Genomic DNA, 7,348 nt, shown 5'->3' with positions numbered 1-7,348 from the left:
AAAGTTGATGCTTATTTAACATGTTTGGAGTGTAATTCTTGTTTATATGGTGTTTAATGTGAGCGAATAAGGGAGTTGTTTCACGTTATCTTTGGGTAATGCTAGCAACATTTGTGCGCTAGCTAAGTCATGTTAGCCTCCTGCATTAATTTCTGTAACTGTGTTGTTCCATCAGTAAGGTGAAAGGAAACTGTTAGCTGGTTTCAGTTAAAGTTATAGGAAATAGACCAGCCAGTACATGTTATGTTGTCTTTTGTTTACTGGTCATTTTCTCTGTGTGTTAAGGGCTGATTAATACGTGGCCATTACACGTAATGCTACAAAAGTAACGCAGGCCAGTTATTACAATGGAAGCCGCCAGTAACACTGAATTGTTTTGCTGCGTTTCAGCGCAATAAATCTTCATGTGCACCTGAATGAACCCTGTCGTCCTTCAGTGTGTAACACTGGCATAAACATAACTTTAGATTTAAAAGGTTGCACATTTTTAGCTACAAAAAAAGAAGAAGTTAAAATGGAGTGAAAATGACATGTAGGATAAAATAAAAGGCACAGCTGAATTAGTAAATACATGTCAGACAGTGGTCAATGAATTATTCTGTTGTATGTTTTTCACAGATCCATTTTATAGAGGCTGAACATGAAAGATCATTCCACGATGCATCAGTTTGTACTTGAACGCAGTCCTCTTCACCCCAGTTTGGGTCTCCACCACCGTTATCCGGTTGTTTTGCCATCCAGTTCCTGACAAGTTAGTGAACAAGAGAATTATTGTATTTGACAAAAGACTTATATAAAGGAGTCTATTTTTTTAAGTCAGTGTTTATAGCAATATAACTGTGGTAATTTGCTGAGCAGTTCTGACCGTATAGGCTATGCTAAATATAACTCAGCAGTTTCTAGTTTGACTAAACCCACTGACAGCTCAGCCCACCAATGAGCTTATTTCTGCTGAAAATTCAGTAAAAGTAATAAATTCAATCAAAGTGTACGTTCCAAAAGTACATGTTATGAACCTTTCCAAACCAGTTTTCCTTGCTGAACATATTATCAGGTGGGTAGGAGAATTGATAAGGACTTTGAAAAACAGAAGAGCAGTGTGCTGAGAACCTGAACACCATTCTCTACTCTCTTTAACAAAGTCACTGGATGTCTGCCATGTTAAAATAACCAGGAAATGACTACAAATTGGGCATATGACTTCAGCACCATGATTTCTTAAACTACTGTTTTACAGAGGTCAACATTTGAAACCTGTGAAAAATAAAACTTAATTACAAAGGGTGATATTAAAGGAGAAGGAATATTTAGGGCCAGATTTATTAAAATATGTGGCACTCAATGTACTGCCAATTGCTCTAAATCTAATGCTCTCATATTAGAGACTGTTTGTTATCTCACGGTAAATGTTTTGTCTTCTTCTACATTTGTACAGCTATTACAAAATTTTGGACTTATAGCCCCCTCTCCCTGTTAATGCCCTACCTGGCCCCCCTGGCAAAACTTTGCTAGACCAATGTGGGTATCTCTGCATATATGTATGGGTTTTACAAATATCTTTTCGAAATGTAATAAAAGTAGTAAACTAAACCAAAAGAGAAGTCTTACCTGAAAGTCAGTGGGGTTCCATCTACCCATTTCCATGTTCCCTCCTTTTCTTTGTCATTCAAACCAATCCAAGCGTCTTCTGTGATGATTACAGAGAGGATCATCTGTTTAATAGAAAATTTAAAAAAAAGAAAAGACTTTCATTTTAGATTTGAACCACAATTTATTCAAATTTCATCTAAAATCTATTTTTAAAAAAATCCTAAACCACCACTAATTAAACCATTTTCTCTTTCCTTTTTCCCCTTGTTTTGCTTTTACATATTTATTGCAGCATTTACCCTCAACAATGGAGATACATTTTCCACAGCTAATACAGGAAAACACACCACTTAACAGGCAACATGCTTTTATACACTCCAACCTTTAATTTATTTGTTATGTTGTTTTTTTTAACAATGAATAAGTTATTGCCTCTAAAATCTCTTAATACTGTCTAAACATATTATAAGCGTGTTCAAAATTATCTTAGAAGTGTTTGCTCATTTCATGATGTCCCACACACTTCATAAAACATAACTTTTACTAAAGCATGTATTAGTGTGTCAGAGTTAAAAAACAAACAGGTAGAGTGGAGCATTACAGTTTGTAGGACAAACATGTACAGTGGAAACAATAAATAGTGTATTAGTATACTAATAGTAATGAAAAATTGTCTTCAAATTATCGGATGCACCTGTCACGGCGAGTGAGGTGAGCCGTGTGGAGGAGGAAATGAAGGATCCAAGTGCAGGCAGTCGTGAGGGTGTGAAGGTGGTTTATTAAACACAAAAAGAAAGGCAAACGGCAACAAGGAAAACTAAACTATACTGGGAAACAACTAAAACTACGAGACACAAACCTGAATGAGAACGAGCGGAAACACTAGGCGGGAAGCAGGGAAACACACAGATGACGCAGGGTGGAATACACAGACGGACCAGCAACTACAATGACGGAAGACATGACTTAAATACACCGAGAATCACAGGGAAATAACACACAGGTGGTGGACGCAGCTGGGAGTGATCAACAAGACGAGACAAAGGCAAAACTGAACACACTCACATGAGACGCAGACCTTCACAATAAAACAGGAACAAGAAACCATCACACAAAGGCGCAGACTCGACAGAGAGACAGACAGAAAATGACACATGGAACCTGGACAAATACTAAGCCGACACCACTGAAGAACGAATCCTAAACATAAACAGAAACATGAAACTCAAATAAACATCATAATCATCATCATCATAAACAACAAGAAAACAATCCCAGAAGTAAACTAAAACCAAAATACAATAAACTCAAAATACTGGGTCCAACGGACCCAGAACCGTGACAGCACCTGCCCCTTGGCTACAAACTCCTGTCCAGCTCATAGGAAGTGCTCTGTTTTGCAGTGAATCAGTGGAAGAATCTTTGGAAACTACATTGCATGTGTTCTTGTACAGTTAATAATTTAATTTTCTAACTTCCAAGGGTTTCATTCACTGTAATCTGTGGGATTGTTGCAAAGCAGCAGTCCCAGTGTATGTTATTAGACGCTTCTTCTTCCCTAACTAGTCTCACACCATTTGTGGTAGACAAACTATTCATACCTCAAAATGACTGGCTCAATTATCCACTGTGTGTTTCTATTCTGATTTTCTAAATCTTGCACCACTTCTGAAAATTTCACTTTTTAGTTAATGGCAGAGTTACCTCTTTTTCACCTCTTCCTTGCATGTCGATGTTGTGAGTTAAAATACAGCATGGGACTTTTTTCACAATTACATTTTTCAAGTCTTTTTTTCTTATTCTTTTAATCACACACAGAAAATCTAATTACCTGCCCATGTATGTATGAGGCATCTGCTTTTAACTTTGTTAACCAGCCTTTAACTCATTGCCTCCAGCATTTTAGATGCACCAGAGGCAAGCTACAGACCACCAGTAGCAACAATCTCACTGCAATTTCTCCAGAAATTGCGAAAACAGAAAAGTCTACCTTTTTTTTTCTCACTGAGACAAAATTATAGTTGCTTCAGGGTTTTATGTGTAGTAAATGTGTTGTAGATATGTATTAATTTCTAGATTTTTGTTCAAAACCGGACAAATTGTTCACATTAAAATAAACAGGAGTTTGAACTTTAATATTTATTTACAAACACAATAACACACACATACACAAACACTGTACCTGTTCTTCAGGAGTGTCAATAACCATCAGATCTGCTCCTCTGTCTCTGCAGTTCTTTCTGGCTGCATCCCAGGAAGCAGAGCTTTCAGAGAGGAGATAACAGTTACAGCTAAACTTGCTCCATCCTGCAGGACATGCTTTGTCTAGAAGAAATTACAGAGACGTAGTAGTACAGTTAGTGAATGATGTTTTAAGAATTCTATAATAATGCTCATTTGATCTTTATTTAATTACACAGGATCATCTAACAATAAGATCTATGCACACTGCATTCACTTACAGAGAATAACAGTTTTACAACAACAACAAAGTGTGTGTGACACATTTTTTGCCAGGAAATTAAAAGCTAAAGTGAACTGTGCTAACTTTTTAAAATATTTTTTGTGCTGTGATCACTTTCATATCTGCCACTAATTTAGTGTTCCTGCTGGAATGACCACAAATATTATGTCTGAGAATATGAGGGCAGTGCCATGACTTAAGTGTCTGCTTATTTTTATTTGCTCCCTAAATACCGCTAAAATCGTTTGCTAATGTATCTTACATCATGCGATTACTAAACAATTTTAACCTCCAGATCCATGTATGTATGTATGGAAATACCCATTGATTTCAGATTGTCCTTAATGACAGAAAACTACATCTTCAGCTAATTGCCTCCTTAATTGGTGGAGCTTTTCTTGGTTTTCAGCAAAGGAGTAGGCCATCCATTACTTCTTTCATTTCAGGTGAGTTAAACTTTGTAAAAGCACAAAAATGGATATTTTTCCTCTATTTCAGGAACACCTTGGAACTGAACCTGAGTTGATGCTGACTTACTTGACTCTCAGGGGTTGGCAACCTTTCTGATGATGAGTGCCATTTTGAGGAGAAATGTATTTTGAGTGAAGAAATGCTAAATTTGATCGAACAAAATTCATTGCTGCGTGCAAAAAATGTATTTCAGTGTTTGCTATTATCCATATACACACACAACAACAGCCCCTCTCGCTCAGTTTTTGCATTTGTTCTTGCTCAGATCTCTGCGGATCTCGCAATGTGTTGCTCGTGCTCTCAACATCTCTGCCCCTGCACATTCAACTCTTTCTGTACAGCGTTATATTTGTGCCACAAAACCAACCAATCACAGACTTGGATGCAAAAATTCTGATTGGCTGTTTTGGTCTCCAATCAGCTCGCTGGCTACTGTAGCCAAACCCAGGCAAATATCCCAGAATGCATTTTGTCCAAAACTCAAACAAGGCAGTTGCGGGGGAACGTAGTGTGGCGGAGTTTGAAATATTACTCTTTTTGGATTACAAAATACACTTTTAAGATATTTTCAGGCTAGAATGTTGCTGTGTAAACTTCAAATATCAGCTCGATTTATTAAGACATGACATATTTGCAAAAGTGTTCTAACATTTGCTCGAAACATATGTGGGCATCCCACAGGCAAATGGAAACCATGAAGAGGCCGCTAGGCGCTACATATATACAGTGGCTTGCAAAAGTATTCGGTCCCCTTGAACTTTTCCACATTTTGTCACATTACAGCCACAAACATGAATCAATTTTATTGGAATTTCACGTGAAAGACCAATACAAAGTGGTAAACAAGTGAGAAGTGGAACGAAAATGTCAAAGGAAAATTATTTTTATATAATGTGATCAGCTCCATGAAATGTGCTTTTTATTGATCACTAAGCAATCTACATGTCTACGTGACTTTTCACCTAATAACACCTAATAAAATCATACATAATTCCAAACATTTTTTACAAATAAATAACTGAAAAGTGGGGTGTGCGTAATTATTCAGCCCCCTGAGTCAATACTTTGTAGAACCACCTTTTGCTGCAATTCCAGCTGCCAGTCATTTAGGGTATGTCTCTACCAGCTTTGCACATCTACAGACTGAAATCCTTGCCCATTCTTCTTTGCAAAACAGCTCCAGCTCAGATTAGATGGACAGCGTTTGTGAACAGCAGTTTTCAGATCTTGCCACAGATTCTCGATTGGATTTAGATCTGGACTTTGACTGGGCCATTCTAACACATGGATATGTTTTGTTTTAAACCATTCCATTGTTGCCCTGGCTTTATGTTTAGGGTCGTTGTCCTGGTGGAAGGTGAACCTCCGCGACAGTCTCAAGTCTTTTGCAGACTCCAAGAGGTTTTCTTCCAAGATTGCTCTGTATTTGGCTCCATCCATCTTCCCATCAACTCTGACCAGCTTCCCTGTCCTTGCTGAAGAGAAGCACCCCCAGAGCATGATGCTGCCACCACCATATTTGACAGTGGGGATGGTGTGTTCAGAGTGATGTGCAGTGTTAGTTTTCTGCCACACATAGCGTTTTGCATTTTGGCCAAAAAGTTCCATTTTGGTCTCATTTGACCAGAGCACCTTCTTCCACATGTTTGCTGTGTCCCCCACATGGCTTGTGGCAAACTGCAAACAGGACTTCTTATGGTTTTCTGTTAACAATAGCTTTCTTCTTGCCACTCTTCCATAAAGGCCAACTTTGTGCATCGCACGACTAATAGTTGTCCTATGGACAGATTCCCCCACCTGAGCTGTAGATCTCTGCAGCTCGTCCAGAGTCACCATGGGCCTCTTGGCTGCATTTCTGATCAGCGCTCTCCTTGTTCGGCCTGTGAGTTTAGGTGGACGGCCTTGTCTTGGTAGGTTTAAAGTTGTGCCATACTCCTTCCATTTCTGAATGATCGCTTGAACAGAGCTCCGTGGGATATTCAAGGCTTGGGAAATCTTTTTGTAGCCTAAGCCTGCTTTAAATATCTCAATAACTTTATCCCTGACCTGTCTGGTGTGTTCTTTGGACTTCATGGTGTTGTTGCTCCCAATATTCTCTTAGACAACCTCTGAGGCCGTCACAGAGCAGCTGTATTTGTACTGACATGAGATTACAAACAGGTGCACTCTATTTAGTCATTAGCACTCATCAGGCAATGTCTATGGGCAACTGACTGCACTCAGACCAAAGGGGGCTGAATAAAAAGCACTTTGCAGTTATTTATTTGTAAAAAGATGTTTGGAATCATGTATGATTTTCGTTCCACTTCTCACGTGTACGCCACTTTGTATTGGCCTTTCACGTGGAATTCCACTAAAATTGATTTATGTTTGTGGCTGTATGTATATATATATATATATATATATGTATATAGATAGATAGATAGATAGATAGATAGATAGATAGATAGATAGATAGATAGATAGATAGATAGATATCAGGGGTCGGCAACCGTGGGCACTTGTGCCACAGTTGGCATGAGAAGGGTTAACTGATGGCATGACATGCAGTGAATTCATCTGAGAAGGTGCATAAAAAAATAAATGGCAGGTCCAGCGGTGCACATGACAAATTAGCTCGCATAGACACATTAGCAATGTTGCGTGGAGATCAGGGGCAGTGCCTGTGGACTGGCAGACCGGGGTGGTGGTCCCCATCTTTAAGAAGGGGGACCGGAGGGTGTGTTCCAACTACAGGGGGATCACACTCCTCAGCCTCCCTGGGAAAGTCTATGCCAGGGTGCTGGAGAGGAGAGTTCGTCCGCTAGTCGAACCTCGGATACA

General features: G+C 39.0%; 1 long non-coding RNA gene across 1 annotated transcript; it reads right to left on the bottom strand.

The window, feature by feature from the left end:
- Positions 1–7: 7 nt before the first annotated feature.
- On the bottom strand, positions 8–3,909 carry LOC121813124. The gene is made up of 3 exons (XR_006053527.1): positions 3,773–3,909; positions 1,609–1,712; positions 8–744 (listed from the first exon to the last, which is right to left on the bottom strand). It is a non-coding gene; the product is annotated as an uncharacterized LOC121813124 (long non-coding RNA).
- Positions 3,910–7,348: the final 3,439 nt, after the last annotated feature.

This window comes from Haplochromis burtoni, unplaced genomic scaffold (assembly GCF_018398535.1).
Source record: "Haplochromis burtoni strain Fernald_Lab_line unplaced genomic scaffold, NCSU_Asbu1 Contig_1164, whole genome shotgun sequence".
NCBI classification, from domain to species: domain Eukaryota; kingdom Metazoa; phylum Chordata; class Actinopteri; order Cichliformes; family Cichlidae; genus Haplochromis; species Haplochromis burtoni.
Note: the sequence above shows the minus strand (reverse complement) of the source record. Positions and strands in the feature narration are given on the sequence as shown.